Source organism: Toxotes jaculatrix, chromosome 21, assembly GCF_017976425.1.
Source record: "Toxotes jaculatrix isolate fToxJac2 chromosome 21, fToxJac2.pri, whole genome shotgun sequence".
Classification (NCBI taxonomy): Eukaryota; Metazoa; Chordata; class Actinopteri; family Toxotidae; genus Toxotes; species Toxotes jaculatrix.
Genome location: NC_054414.1, coordinates 5,143,270 through 5,160,171, shown reverse-complemented (window position 1 = coordinate 5,160,171; position 16,902 = coordinate 5,143,270). Strand labels below are relative to the sequence as shown.

The window sequence follows — 16,902 nt, the reverse complement described above, 5'->3', positions numbered from 1 at the left end:
GGCTTGAATCTGTTTCAGTGTTTGTACGAGAGGCACATTGTAGCAGATGTTTTAATTGAAACTCAGCTAAATCACGTCTCGAGACTTCCAGGTGGTGAGAAGCCACTAGAGGGAACTGTGTTGGTTTGCCCGTGAGCATGATGCAGACTCATTACACCTCCATAATATTAAAAATGGATGTTTTGTTGTTCTTGCTGCAAATGAACTGACTGAATGAACAGAGTGGGTAGAAAACAAATCATGTGAGCAGACTCCATCATCTTGCTTCTATTTGTGTCTATTTTAAAGTGCTATTTAATTGTTCTGGAAAACAGGGACTATTGGCTCCCTGTTGTTCGTCAGAGCGGCAGAGAAATACAGAACTGTGGTCCTCTAATTGTGCTGTAGATCTGCCTCTCTGTCTCACTCCCCTCTTGCTGGTCCCTTTGTTTCTGTGTGAAAGGCACATTGTTTGTACCGTGTGCACCTGGGAAGGCATTGGCCACTTCACACAGTGCAGCTCGGGGCCCCCAGAGAGCTGACTGCTCCTTGTGGCTCCTGTACCTTTTATTTCCCTGCCTGAGCCTCACCTACTCTGTCTGATGATCTCTCATTGCTCCTTTATTCCTCTTCAAATCAGAGCTTTCCTGTTTTACCCACTATATCTCAGTGTTAACAAATATAATACACTGCTCTTCTGCTTTGCCAACTCAAAACTAAATCATTTGTTTAGGTCTTTTTTTTTTTTTTTAACCTTGTTTAAACATTTGTCATAATCCTTAAGCTTTAAGTCTTGGCTGTTTATGGTAACCAGAAGTTACCATGGCAATACCAAGTGCAGTTTAATACTCCTGTTGCAAAAGTTAAAAATGATCCACTGCCAAAAACATGACCATTGTGTTGTTTTTTAGATGCATTTTTGCTAACTGTTGCTTCAGAAAGGCAATGTAGCAGTGAAGAAGACTGTGATATATATATATATATATATATATATATATATATATATATATATATATATATATATATATATATATATATATATATATATATATATATATGGTTGGTGCGGTTGAAAGCAGGAGACAGGTCTTCATTACTGCAAGTCAAGTGCTTAAATGCAGCACTTTCACCTGGAAAATCTGGAGCTGGATTTGGGCGTGGGTGCCTGAAAACAGTGCATTAGAAACAGATATTCAACATGAAAGCAAAATATCATACTGGCTGTTTCATTGCACAAATATTGATTTCACTAACAGCATTAAAAACTCATATTGGTCCAATTTGACTCTCTCTATTCTTCCCCTTTTTTTTCCTTCAGCCTCTCTCTGTCCATCTCTCAACAGAGCTGCTGTTTTGAGTCTCCCTTCTTGTTTGTCCCCTATTGTTTAGATTCTCCTCCTCCTCTCTCCCTCTCTCTCTCTCCCTCTCTCTCTCTCTCTCTCTCAGCCTCTCTTCAGCCATCCTTCTTTCCATCCGCTTCTTTATTCCCCTGGCGTTTACTGGTGTTCCCTCATTACTGAGGCTCGCCAACAGCTACTTCTCTCTGCAGTCCTCTGTGAGGGCTGCACATGGATTAGATGTGTGTGTGTGAGTGTATATTTGTCTGATTGGGTGTGTTTTTGATTTTTTTTTTTTTTTTTTGTGGCTCTTTTTGCTCAAAAAATACATTATTTCCAGCCTTTTTCTGGTTTTTGCTCTGGTAAGAAGATGCATTTTAAAGAGATTTGTCTCTCTTTCACAGTTGTAGACAAATGTAACCACTTAAGTAAAAGCATACGACCCATCTAGGCGTGATTTAACTATTATTAAATCCCATCCCGGTCTTGGAAAAAAGGATTGTAGTCATTTAAATTGAGAATGAAAGCAGCCAATCAGAGCACTTGCCGCTGCTTTAAAGAATAACCATTGGTCGAACTCCCAATTTCAAGACACATGATATCCTTGCTGCATCTCCGCATGTGTGTGTGTGTTTGTGTAATCACAGCCATATGTGTACACATTCCTGTACTGTACATAACATCAACACACTCACAGCTCACGATGCCCAAACACAAAGATGCCGACTCCATCACCATAGAAACCGGATCCTGGCCAATAAGAAGGAGCTGCCTTCTCTGGAGTGTAAACATTTTCTTTGTTGTCATGGAGAAGTGGACACTGTTTGCATGCCATGTATTTGTTCAGATTTTTATACTGTGCGTGTGTGTGTGTGTGTGTGTGTGTGTCTGTGTCTGTGTGTGACCTTAGATGTGTTGCCTGAGGGTGCGTGAGAGAGAGAGCAAGAGAAGGTCTGAAGCTCGGTAGCGTATTAATACCAGCAACAATTTATGGCACTCGCAGTGTGGTGCACTTTTAGGTGGAGGAATGCTCCAGCAGACTCCACATGTTCTGGACTGTGGAGGTTGTGGTTTGGAGCACACTGGATGATGGCTTTGTATTGGCGTGTAGGTCTGCGAAAGGTTATTTAGGGTTGCTGTTCAATAACTGTTTGTTCTTGTCAGGGTTTTGCCGCACGCTTGAACTTTGTGACGAAGACATCTCCGCTGCTGTAGGTGAAGACTGTCAGGAGAAGCTTATAAACTTGCTGTTGTTGCATTTGCGAGTCCTTCTTAGACGTCGTTTTTCAGAAGTCGTCCTCTCTTCCTCCTTTTCTTTTTCTCTCTTTCCGATGTTGGAGGCAGCCAAACAACACAGACCTGGGATTTTTTAAAAAGCTACAGAGAAGGTTTTGAGCCATCCAACACTTAATATCCACAAGGCATTCTTTAAGATTGGCAGAGCTTTTAGAGTCACTGGGGTTTATGGGCTCTTGCTCTCTCTCTCTCTCTCTCTCTCTCTCTCTCACTAACACACACAAACACTTTGTCTACCTCGCTCTCCCTTACTGAGAAGCTATTGGAGCCTATAGCCATGGCTTATTTGCTTTGTATAATGGGCTGCTCAGTGCCAGAGGATTGGCTTGGCTTGGAGGGGAGACCAGAGGAGAGAAGAGAGTGAAGTCAAGGGAGGGAGGTAGAACAGAGTTCTGCTCAGTGAAGACTGCTAGTCTGGGCCTACGGTTCCCTGGGTCTCTATTGTAATGACTGTGTGTGTGTGTGTGTATATGCATGAAGTAGTGGTCACAAGCGGCAGCCAAGCGGAGATTGAGGGATACTTTGAGTGCACTGAGAACCAGACAAAATGCAGAACACACCAGACATTACACCACCCTCACTGGCCCACTTATTATACACTATTATACTGAAAGGGAGAGAGAGATTGTGTGTGTACTTGTGTTACCTACATTGTGGGGACAAAAATCTGTTCATAAAGTTATATTTTGGGGATTTAAATTACTTTAAGGTAGAAAAAGCTGGTCCCTACAAGATAAACCATTACATTTCAGAGTTTTTTTTTTATTTCAAGGTAGGTTTAGTGTTTACTGTAGGAGATAACAGCACTTCACTCCACTATCACTTCCCTTTCCCTCTAACTTTTTCATTATATTAAGCCATTGTAGAAGAAGCCTTCAACCAGCATTGACCTCAAGTGGTCACTTCCTCATCGCTTTGGGCTGGAAATCAGAATCAAAGCAAAATACCAATACAGACTGAAGTAATTCTATCATTTAATAAACTGTTAGGGTTGTAATCTATGAAACCTGAATGAATAGCGATAATGAAACGTCTTATCATGCTTTATAGAATTATTTAAATCAGTATCATATAAAGTCAGGCACTTAACACAGAGACCAGAGATCACCCTTGAACACTTCTGCTTCAAAATAATAATATAATAGTAATGACATGACAACATTCTTAGAGGTAAAGGTGGCAATCTATGAGTGTCTGTGTATGAATGTGAGTGTGTGCACTGTGGTAACGAGCCTACCAACCTACCAAACTAAATCTTTATATCTCTCTCAACATTTGAAATGTATTTTAGTCCCTAGTAATAAACACAAACCTCTTCACTATCGCTCCCCAGCGTCTGCAGTCTGAGAAATGTCTCCTCATACTGCACCAGACAGTCAGCCTTTACCTCTGAGGCACATCACTGGAAAAAAAAAAAAAACACACACACACTATTGTTAGTGATTTAGGACGAAACGTTCAAATACGCTTTTATTTCTTTCTTATCCAGAACAGGGAGAAGACAGCGAGAACAGGCCGTTCTCTGTTCCTTTAAAAATGTTCAGATGAGAAAAAGCCACAGAAAGAAAGATTAGAGCCAGAGTGCGCACTGTTACTGTTCTGCAGGTGTAAAAGTCACTTCAAGCTCGTCACACAAACCTCAGTGTTTTTAGGATCAGAGTCGTATTCTCTGTTCAGCACAGGAAGTTGAGAAAACTAGCACAGTACCTCAGTGTAAAGTTCATATTTGAGCAATAACACACTCGCTCCTTATGTGCTGCTTATTTTACTCTAGTTTGACAAAACAGTCTTAACTCAAAGTCCACTTACTAGCCTTTTCCAGAGCTTTTAACCACAACTCTTTCTTTTTTCTTTCCACAAACAGTGCTTGCTGAGGTGTGATCATGCAAGCTATATGTGGAAATTAGAGCAGGTTCCATTCACTGGTGAAGTCCATGGGATGTGGTTGAAAGATCATGAAGATAGTATGTGGTGCTTAAATCTCATCCAAGATTATTTTGTTACACCCACTGATAAAACACAGTCTTAAAATCAAAATGCAAAAATCAGATCCATGTTGTAATAGCCCCGACTTTTCCTTTAACTAACTTAACTAACAATGTAAGGTTACAAACCCTTTTTCCAACACTGAGGAGTCACCATAACCATAAGAGTTAATACGTGCTTTCCCATTGTTAGCGCTGATTGCTAATTACCTTTTGTCGAGTGCTCTAAATATTTGAAGTGTATCTCACACATGAATATCCTGTGTGTGTGAGAGCTTTCATATGGCCTCATTTGTATTGTGTGTGTGTGTGTATATGTGTGTGCGTGCATACTACAGTAGCGTGCCTCCTCTAACTTCCCTAATATTAGCCTGTGTTCTGTTCTGGGCCAGATTGGCTGCATTGATAAAACTGACCTCCTGTTAATCATGCTGATTCTGGCGCTGCGCCGCATTTTTCTCATATCGTAATTTCCCCCAATTTGCATATTTTTTAGTTCAGGCATTCTTTTTCACTTCCACTTTTACTTTTTTTCCCTAAAGCTTTTCTTTATTGTCTCATTCTTCTAGCTAGCTGACCTCTTTCTAACCTGTCAATGCGGCAAGAGGTGTGTTTTTCTCTTTCCTCTCCCTGAAGGATTAAGGACCTATTTGTTTGCTGTGGCGTTTAACTGAATTTCCTCAGGCACTCATACACTGTATGTGTGTGTTTCTGTGCGTGTGTGTGTGCCCGTGCATTCAATGGTAATTCCACTGAATGGAAGGAGGCCTCTAAATAGCTCCGCTTATGAATGAAATGGCAGCGGTGGCAGACTCAAGATTGGGCGAGAGAGATAGACTGAAGGAGACAGAGAGAGCGAGAGAGTGATTCAGTCAGCGCTTAATTAATGAGAGGCTACAAGGAATTGAAACACAGCCTGACCTCTGACCTCGCTGAACTCTCTCTCTCTCTCTCTCTCTCTCTCTCTCTCTCCGTTTCTGTCGTCCATCACACACACTTTCTGACAGACCAGTGGCTCCTGAGTCTTTCTGAGAATGTGTGTCTGTGTCAGCCCACAACAGGTCTATCAGCCAGAGGCAGCCTTTAGTGGTGATATCTCTGCATTTGTGTGTGTGTGTGTGTGTGTGTGTGTGTGTGTGTGTGTGTGTGTGTGTGTGTGTGTTTGGTAAAAATCACTCTGTTGGGGATTAAAGCCTCACAGGCACTTCAGATCAATTATTCATCCTTCATCTCTCTTTCTCTCCCTCACTGTTTCATTTGCTCTTCTCTCCATCTCTGTTTTCTTTGCATATCTTTTTTTTTCCTCAGTCTGTGTACTGAACATAAGATATGAGACATGAGTGTGTGTGTGTGTGTGTGTGTGTGTGTGTATATGTGCTCAAAAACCATGCACACGTATTGGAGTGATTTTTGTAAGAGGTCATCTTCTCTTCAGACATCTAATATATATTGTTTCTGTTCCCTTGGGCTGTTAAAGCTCTCACTCACACACACACATATGTAGCCAAGCAACGATACACACAAACACACACACACCAGCCAGTACATCTCTGTCAATTAGGATGACAGATATGGTGCTGCATCCTGTCTGACCGACACACATCTGCTTCCGGGCCGCAGGTGTTTCTTTGTGTGTGTGTGTGTGAGTGAGTGAGTGGCAATGTGTGTCTCTGTTCCCCTGCATTTTAATGTGTGTTGCCATATCAGTCTGTTTGCATGTTAAAAAATAATAATAAAATTGAGATTTTTAGAGATTCATTTCTGTGAAACTTTCTCATGGCCTGGTCTCAGGTGTAGATGGAGGTTATGGTTGTGAAATGATTGGTCGCACGTCTGACTTGTGAGCCAGAGACAACAGTTTGTGATCTGTGATAAAGCAGCAAAACATTTTTTTTCTTTTTATCATCACCATGGTCCTTAATCTTTACCATACTTAAACATACTGTAGTTGCCATGTATGGACATTTTAATAATAATGAATTTAAGAAATGTAGTCATAGCACTGTTGTAATGCTGCCTATGTTGTAACCTAAAGTTTTGTGAGAACTGTCCAGTATCATTGTGGTTCTTCTCTCTCTGACACAAAGAACAAAATAACACAATCCCTCTCCATCAGCTTCGGAGCACGAACATAACTTCTATTAACATCTAGAATGTAGTGTTAGTCTGTAGGTATGTAGAAGATTACCTTGCCTGTACAAAGCTGCTGATTTGTCTTAGATCAGCTCAAAGAAGCCTGTTACTGAGCAAATGATGGACGTCATAAAACTGTACAGCACAATTTTGCATATTTGAAGCTCCAAATGGCAGCACTGTACCAGTGTGTGACATACTGCTGTACAGTCTTCCCTTTCTACCTTCCTGCTGACTGTAGTGGAGAAAGTGATATTTCCTAATATTACGTCACCGAGCCAGCTCCAAAAAAAAAAGTGTGAACTCCATCTCCCGCTTTTTTTCTCTCTTTCTCTCTTCCCTCTATTCACATGTTGGTCTGCTGGCATTTGACAGGGATAGCAGAGCAATATTTTGTGCTCTGACTGTGGCAGATCTGAGTCTTTTTACCTCTGCAGGTATAAGATCAACTCTTTGGTCACACTATGCTCTTGCCATCCTATTGCACACCAGTGACCTGAGGCCCGTCACTTTGAAATCCATGTGGCGACCGAAGGATCGACTGCAAGTGAGCTGAGATGTTCGGTCTTAGCAGATGTTCGAGAGTAGAAAGAGAATCCTTCACGTTCTGGATGGTTTCCATGGTTGACGATGTTGCTGAAATAAAATGTCAGGCACATCGCAGACTTTCAAACGCGTTGCTCAAAGTTCTGCCGCGTAGCTGCGACAACTCTGCCCCATCACCTCAGCTACAGACACCACGGCGATAGAGATGTGACTCCACAATACTTCCCAGTGAAAGACTGTGTTGCTAAGCAACTCACAGTCCGCAGTGGCAAGATACAGGGGAGTTTCCTGGCTGATGAGAGAGATGTGTGTGCTGTATGTGTGTGTGTATGTGGAGGAACTGTTTGTGCATTGAGCCTATTAAGAACCCTCCACCCCCTTTGGCGCATACATTTCATATGTAAAGCTCACTTGTAAAAGCACAATGCAGCAGTTCAGTGCAGCTGAGATGATGTTAGATGAATATTGACGATGATCACGAAATCAGCCTTTTTTCTTTTGTTGCTCTCATATAAAAATTGATCTCTTCATATCGTTCCTTTTAAGAGTCCCCATTGTGTCAGTATGAGAGTCGGTGTACTGTACGCATCCATATTCATGAGCAGGGGGCATGAAACAAAGTTGCTGCCTATTTAAATGGACAGCATCTTGGAGTGAGGGCTGAATTTATCAATAATGCAAACTTGTAAAAGTTTAATGGTGTTTGCTGTCATTGATGTCCTCCCATGGGAAATCATTAGGTTAGTTATCTAACCCCCGACCCTCCCTAACATACACACACACAGACACACACACACACAGACGAGATAGTGCAGTCACTGTTGTGAAATGTTTTGTAAGGACATTAAACTGATATGGATGTGTTCAGCTCTATCTCTCTCACGTGCTTCATCTTCCCCCATCCTTCCCTTTTTCACATTTCTCCCGTCGCCCCTTTTCTTTTGTGTCATCTCTCGCACGTGCTCTGTCTCTCACATATTCCTCTTTTTCTGTCTTGCACCCCCCCCCCATCCACCATCTCTCGCATCCATCCACCCTGCTCGGTTCTTGCCCGTTTTTCAGTCCGCCCCTCATATGGTAGGCACTGATACAGCTGGTATAACAATATGCCGCTGTTTCCCTCAACCTCCTAACTCCCCAGCTCCTGACTCAGGCTTCTGATAAGCCGTGTCAGCGAGCGGTTGGGATACACAGTGTAATACCAGCAGGATTTTCTACACCACGAGTCCAATCCTAAGAGTTGCACCTCTCGGTATGTCACCGTGGCAGTTTATTTACGAGCTCAATACTCATATCAAGCGATAGAATTTTTTTTTTTTTTTAATGAAACTCACTGTAGTTATTGTGTTTAAATGTGTCAGAGCCTTATAAATGTGCATCTCTCCTGATCATCATTTTCCTTTCTGGGGTATGGAAATGTCGCAACAGTTCAACAGTTTGTAAAACACAGAGTCAAAAGCATTAAACTAAACCCACATTTCTTTTAAAAGACATTTATTAAAGGAAAGCCAACAAAGAACTGCTTCAGCAGCTTCACATTAATGCAGTCACTCATCAATTTGAAAGTTTATTCCAGCTGGTCCTTGAATTCGAATTAGCCTCTCTGAGTTCACAAGCTTTTTACTTTCTGCTTTTTTAACCTCCAGGCTTCAACTGGCTCAGTGTTTTGAAACTGTCCTCATCGTACAAGCAACACCATTGTGTGTGTTTTTTTTTTTTTTTCAATACTTAAAATGATTTATGTTGTGTTTTTCTGACAAGTATTAATGACTGTCCTCACCCAGGATCAGAATCTGAAGCAGCATGATGTTGCTGTAGCCCTGCAAAGCATCTTGATCTGGGCAGACACAGTTCGCTTTTATTAATCTTGTATGTCCCATATGTCCCGTTAACTCAGATCAGTTGAACAGCCACGATGTGGGTGCTGACACTGAAGATAAACACGAGACCCTGATAGATGTTGTCCACTGGCAATTCCAGAGCTTTATTTGAACAAGATGACTTCTGTCTTTAAATTGTTGAAAAAAATTAGAAAGGCTGAGTCACTTTATAAAATTCTACTTTGAAGTTAAGCAAAAAGAATGAGAACACGCAGATGGCTGGTAGATACGGACAGTATGGTCTGTTTTGCAGTAAAGGTCAATTTTATATTTGTATCACGGCCCAACGTCTAAATAATTTACATTTCAACAAGCTCAGTACAGTTCATTTGACAGCAGCCATGGTGGGAAATTATAGAACTGCTCCAGCTGCAAAGACAGGTGACGCTCTGGCACTGGCCTCTTTTGACCATGACCACGATCATCCTGTAGCCTTAACTAAGCAGTTCTGTGGTTGTGGTTTTCGTGGTAGGATCCAGAAACACTTTCCAGAGTTTGTTCATATTTGACTTGGCCTCTCCAACAGTATGATGCCGCTTAATGTATGTTTTTCCCAGGCTGTACCACCTACGAGCAAACACCAGGTGATGAATATGTACAGTAATGAAGCTAACTGGGTTCAGATGCTGCTCGGTAGCTTATTAGGGCCACTACTCCTTACCCCATTCTGTTTCCCAAAAGTAGTCGTTTTCAACTCTGCTGGAGTCGGATTTTGGCATCTGGAATGAAAGCATCTGCTGAAAGATGGATAGATTAAGTAAAAGAGAGAGAGGTAAAGTAAGGCTACACAGCCTGATCAATAGAGCTTTAAAGTTCACCTGTTCAGTACGGGAGCAGGAAGACAGCCAAACATCTGCCATCTATTTTTCTGATAAAATGGCATTTTGTCATCTACAAACGCAAATAAATAAATGTAAACTTGTGAATGCACACTCATGCGCGAGCACACACAGACACACACATTTATGCACTATGACAGTGACGAATCGCGCATTACGAAGGGCTGCAGCAGTCGCCCTCAATATTTCATGAACATCTTCCCTCTCACAGTTCTCCCTCTCCATTTTTTCAGTTTTATTCTGGCATGTTCAGCGCTCTTCCTCCAAAAAAAAAAAAAAAAAGTTTAATTCTTGTCAGTCTCCTCCCAGAAAATAGCTGGGGTAAGACGGTACAGACAGAAGAGTGAAAGGAGAGCAAGAAGAAAGTGATCAGAGAGAAAAAAAAAGCTTTGAGGGGTTTGGTGAAAGGAGGGGTTGATGGGAGATAAGCAGCAAAGGTGGGGCGGCAGCAGCAGATGTCTCTGACTTGAGAGATAAACCTAACTTTTCACTCTGAGCCACCTTCCTTCCTGTTTTGCACACCTTCACATATTGTTGCTGTGTTTTTTTGGCTTTGTAAAGTTTGCTCTGTGAAGAGAAGGCATTGCGCACCCGAGAGAAAACAAAGAGAGAGGGGTGGTTGTCATAACTGGTAAAAGCAAAAATAAAAAAAGAGCTGTCAAATAGTGAGACCACTGAGAATCAGAACTAAGGAAGTGAAGATTTTAGTGTCAGCATTCCTCTTCACGGCGTCCATTTTATAATCGTATCCCCAATGATTTCCTGTCTTGGGACTTGAAAAATTTAAATTACTGTCCCTTTCTCTCTAACTAACTTCTGGCTGAATCTAAATGTCCAGGCTTCCCCTGACTTTCAGAGTCATGGACTTTATGGGCATATAGATATGGAACTGTCCAGCTTACCAGCTGCTTGTTTACCGTGTGTTTGTAGCGATTAGCTTGGTATTAGGCCCTGGTTGGTAGTTCTCTGTTACTGCACATGCTCATGGCCGAACACCCCCACAGACAGTCAGTGTCATGTCTGGGAGTTAGACTCTACATCTTTTCTTGGCCCTCTCTATCTTCCTCATTACCCCTTTTGCCCAGTAAACAATTAATCCATCAAAATCCCACATTTTGAACCTAAACCCATTCTTTTCTTTATCCCTGCTTCTGATGTCCACTTATCTGTCTCAGCTTCCATCTGTCCATTTCCTCCTGCTGTTGCAGTCCTTCCGTGCCCTTTCCTTCAAGTCCCTGTGACAGGTTTTAATAAGGCAACACGCACACTTTGTGACGCGTGGTTGAAGGTCACTGCACTTGTCCCATCTCCAGCTCAGTTTCCCACCTGCTTCCTGTGCGAGGACACCTTTCGCGGGGACTCGGCCTTTGTCATGTTTGAACTTCAGGGCAGAGTGAGTTTTAATCAAGAAGAGATGCCTGTGCAGATCCGCTGTAAGAATCCTCTGTGCTTTGATCTGAATTCCTTTCATGAACATAATGGGGGGGGCTGTGAAGCCAGAATTTCACCGGGTTGCATCAAGCCAACGGTCTCGGTTACGTACTGTACAGAGTAAGCTATATTCATGCCCTTTTCCAGTGAGTATTTTTGGATTATTGAATTTACCAATTGTTAAGTCATAGTATTTGCCGTGGAAAGAGGGAAACATTTGGAGGAAATATGTTACGCTGTGTTAGTGACAATAATGAAATGTGTTTTTTTGGTGAACCAATCAGTCTTCCTGATGAAAAACTAGTCTTCTTTAAGACATCAAATCAAGTAGATCATATCATAAAGGAAGGAATTACAAATTCTTTTTGTTCAGTCAGAGACACTGACTATGTAGTTAATTAGTTCCCATTTTGTTTTTGTTTTTGCATCATGATCCACAACACTGTGACATTAGGGTGCTGCTTTGAATTTTGAGTTTGTGTTTATTGGTCATTAAACTGAGTCCAGTTTCCAGCCAAAGGGAGCATGAACCTTACCTGAAAATCAGCAAAAGAAAGTGCAAAAAGTGGTCATTTTAATCCACTTTTTCCTTTTTTATTTACCTTTGAGTAGCTTAAAGCTTGTTAGAATCACCTTATTCAGCACCGTGTGAAAGTATAATGTACTTTGATTGCATAACTATGCTTTATTATGTATCTGCAAAACCTTGGTTTAAGTGTTAGCAAGAGTTGAGTTTTGTGGAAAGGCAGCAGCACTCGTTAGTTAAACATTCAGTGATGGTTTCAGTACCAAGAGTATCTGACATGAAAAATTTGACTCTCACATTGATTTTCCACATAAATTTGGTATTAAAATCAGAGTTTCTGGGATGCATCTTGGATTTGCGAGGCTAATGTGCAACAAGTGTAGGACTGATCTATATTCTCATACATCTGCAGCAGTTGTACCGTCCCACCACGCTCTGCCGCTCGGGTTAGAGATATAGATTTTGAAAGAGACACAAAAAGAGCCAATGCTGTGTGGTATGTGTGGAGACGGGCAGCAGAGCAGAGACGGATGCAGAGCCACGTCCTGTGTGAGTTATAGTAAACACAATGAATAATATCTATTCAGAGAGGCTCGTCTGTATTGATCGCCCTCGGACTGTGTGTGTGCACTTCATCTCTTCGGGCTGAGGATTCATTTCCCTACTCTCATGAAAGAAATAAGAGCTGAAGAGAACTTTTTTTTTCCATCAAACTTTGCTCTTTTGAATCTGTTACCTCATATCTCCTTTCTTCCCCCACCTCTACCCTTGTGTGTACACACACACACACACACACAAGAGCTACATGCACACATTTGCATATGCACGCATTGTTTTTTGTTGTTTGTGTCCTGGTGCCAGATCATTAGTGGACAGGATCGGAGTGAATCAGCAGTGTGATGCAGGAAGGCAGGGGACGACATAAGGCTTGCATATTGTTTTCCCTTCATTAGCCAAGAAGAGAGGAACTTTAAATGTTTGTGTGTGTGTGTGTGAGCAGGTTTGAGTGTGAGGGAAAGGGAAGGCTGAGAGGAGCCCATGAGAGCAGAACACAGAATACTTTTTGAGGTGTTGATGAGTTTGATAATGTTGCCTGTCTGATGAAGACACCGTTGTGTGTGCTTGCATGTGTGTGTGTGTGTTTTTGCATATGCACGTGTGTCTGTGGTGTGAAGCAGACTTCTTGCTTTCAGAGTTTTGACAGAGCATATCCTTGTGTATCTTTCCTCTAATTGAATCCATCCCTCAGGGCGTCACCGCTTGTTTATATGCTGACACCATGAAGGTGTGTGTGTGTGTGTGTGTGTGTGTGTATAAGTTCATGCTGAAGGCAGAACAATGCAAACACTCTCTCGTTATTAATTATAGCCCACCAGCTGGAGAGACGGAGGAAGAGAACGAGGGCAGGAGAGGAAGAGTTATTGATTAAATTAGTCAGATTATTCATATTTAATGTTTTGCTTTGTCTCCATCCCTCTGCCCAAGCCCTCTCCTCTGCCATCGCCTTGATTTCTTCCTGTTAATAAATTGTCTGTATTCTGTTGAAGGACTACCCATAAACAATACATTTCATACACTTCATCAGTTGACAGGGTCTGAAGTGCACCAGTAAAACTTGTCTGCCTTTTACATGTGTGCCAAGGGCAAGGACTGTGTTCAGAGGACTTTACTAAGCAGCCTTAAAAAAAAAAAGAAAAAAAAAGAAAAATGTTTTCTTGCCTTGTCAGCTGGAGCAGGAGATGTGAATCTGAGTTCTCTGTGACCCTGATTTAAAAAAAAAAAAAAAAGTTGTGAATGTTGTTTCAGTGTTTTTTAAGGTTTTTTTTTGTTGTTGTTGAAAACAGCAACCGAAAACAGCGTTACGAGGCCACTGAACGTGGACCAAAACAGTAAAGACAGTGTTAATTGACCTACCTGCTTTAAGCAACTGTCTGTTTTATTGCTAATAATTTTAACTCATTATTTGTAACATGAACATGTGTCCTTTCCTCTTTTAAAAGTTACATAGCCTCACTTCAGCTTGTTGTCTGCCAGTCAATCAGCTCACCCGTCAGCTGTCGGTCCTCCAGTTTGTCCAACTCCCCAAATCCCAGCCTGTCTGTTTCCATTGATTATTACTGCAGCCAGATAGCAGCCTTGCTAAATAACAGATCGTGTAATGCCTTCCGTGAACCGCTCTGTCCACAGCAGCAGACACTAATGATGCTCAGCATCAGTATTTATGTTGACAGATAACTGTGATGACTAGCTTTTCCACCCTGGTACAGAATGCCAAGAGCAAAAACATTCATCCAGTCATTCTTAATGATTGTAGGGAGGTTTTTGGCACCTGGGTTCTTTGTTGTCCTCTAGATGTGTGATTTCGTCTTGCTGATCTCTCAGACACCTCACCCAGGACTTACACAAATACACATTAGAAAAATAGGTAACAGAATTTAAAATAGGTAAAGGATTATTGTAAAGTCATTAAAATCTACTAGATACTTTCCAAATTGTTTTTGTTTATGCTAAAATATTCACAGCACGCAGTGTAGTCTCTTTATTGTGTTTCAGTTAAAGCCCTTCTTTAAAAGCTTTTCAAATAATGCAAAGTTGGCTGTGAAGTCTATGGGGTGCTGGTATTGGGTGAAAATGAATTTTTCATGCGGAGCTGTTGTATAGTAGAAAACATATTGTGCTTCTTTTGGAACACAGAAGTGCAACAATCTATCAGAAATATCATATTCATTTATTATTTCTGAGGGAGGAGGAAATAAAGTTGCTTAAATGGACACAATCTAGAAACAACATACTGTAAATCAGTCAATGTACAGGTGGAGGAGAAATAGTTCCTATTTTTTTCAGCTGATCAGCTGAAATCTGAGAGTTTCCTCTCAGATTTTGGTCTTAGATCTGTGCGGTCAGGTGTCTGAAGCCTCATGGATCCCACTGATGAACTGACGCTTTAATGAACTGAGATGACGCGGGATTCAGCCCTGATGAAGGTTGATGATGTCAGTAGCTTACAAAGACAACGCATGCAGCTTGTTATTTTTAACTAGCCCCACCTCCTCAGCCCTTTATTGTGAGTTTTTGCAGATGCTACCGCTTTGTGTCAACAACAGTTTGTGCCCTCTAAAACTTCCAGTGCCACCACTCTCAAACTTCTGGCCTTAGTGTCTGAGTTTTTTTTTTGTCCTGTTTAATGATACCACTCTCCATACTGACTGATCTTTTTAATTGCATCCCCTTGGACTCGCAAAACTTTGTGTGCACCCTCCAGTGTGTGACACAATCCTGTGCTGCCTTCCAGATGCAGCCATCTCTACCCAACTGACGCTACTGAGCTTCCTTCTGGTGAAAGACTCAAATGTCCCTCCAGCCTGCATCTATTATTCAGTACACCTGTTCAATACTGAATTGGAACTACCACATTAGTATCACATTTTAGTCCATTGTCCTTTCTGCAATACTCTGCAACACATGATTTATGTCCAGTGTTTAAGGCCAGTGCAGGAAGCAGTGTGGCTTTTGCTTAGCGAGGTATAAAATAAAGGTTTCGAGGTTGGGCTGGTGGATGAGCACTGACTTTCACAGCAGAGTCAAGCAAAGAAAACCTGGATCCCACACTTTCCAATAATGCAACTCCATAGTGTCTTTTGTGTCCCTGCCTGGTAAACGGCCACTTCTTTAAAACCTGAAAGACTTTCTCTAACAAACTTGTAGTCCTCATGGATAACGCAGGATAACTTTAGTGAGGTCCCTTGAATGATTCTCTCAGACCTGACAAAGCTCCATCACAGCCACCAAAACATTGTACAGCTGTGTTCAAGGAGTAGTACGTTACCGATCTTCATCCATCCATCTATTCATCCCTCTTCCTGATAACTCCTCCTGAGGGATAAGCCAGATGAGATATATAATCCCTCCAGAGTGTTCTTAGTCTACCTGCCAGTGGGACAAATCCAGAAAACCTCCACAGTGATCTGAGTCAAGGAGTGACTGCTGTCCATTATTAATTCACCTGAAGGACTCATGTCAGCCAACAAAGTTCCTTGAAGACTAATGTACAAATATGAAGCTGAGACATTTGAGATTCTGTGTTTTGTTCCCTGCTACGTGGCTGCTTCTGCTTCTGACCAGTGTGAAATCTAAAATCCTGGGTTTTAGTGTTGCTGTTCATCCTGCACTCACTTTTTTTTTTTTTTTTGTGGTGGCTGTGGGACCGTGCTGACCCAGCTGCATTATGGGTCAGCAGGATGAATGAGCAAGTGGCGACTAATGCAATAAAAGACGGACAGGTCGTTTGTCCTCACGGCCTGTGTCCACACTTTTACATACACGAATGACAGACACAGATGAAAAGCACTGTTTCCCTTTTAGCTCACACATCATGCACACACACACATAATTTGTTTACCAGCGTGGATACACGGTGCTGACTGTGGATGCAGAAGCAATTTATATAATATATATAATATAGTTTGTGTTTATGAATGCTGCCCGCATACTTGTGTCATTGTGTGTGTGTGTGTGTGTGTGTATAATTACTGAAGCAGTATCAGCATAATCTGTGTTTAGTCTCATCACTGATTGGTGTCACTTAGCTCAGGCTGGCATTTAGCCTCACCACATTAGAAATGAGCCTGCAGTCAATAAAATTCATGCACTATGCATCAAGATGTCTTCACGTTCACTGACTCTGAAGCCAGATGGTTCATCCTCCTCTTAGTCAGCCTCTCAGTCTCTCAGCATCTGCCTCTGTTGTCTTTTCCTTGCCTCACACGGTCTCTTTAAAGTGCCTATCCTTGCTAACAATCTGAACATTGTGCGACAGGCCTTGCAAACAGAGCCTTGGTTAACAGGGTGAAATGGGAGCAATGACTGCCACTCAGAGCAGCCACAGGTGGGCTTTCCTACCTCCCGGATCCCTCTGTGGCTCATTTTTCCTCTCCAAAGTTGTTTTTGATA

The 16,902-nt window shown here is 41.8% G+C and overlaps 1 protein-coding gene across 1 annotated transcript in view; it reads left to right on the top strand.

Annotated features, from left to right (window-relative positions):
* The window catches only part of cacna1g (calcium channel, voltage-dependent, T type, alpha 1G subunit), a 201,722-nt gene that overhangs the window by 58,621 nt on the left and 126,199 nt on the right, over positions 1 to 16,902 (top strand). The gene's annotated exons all lie outside the window — the stretch shown is intronic.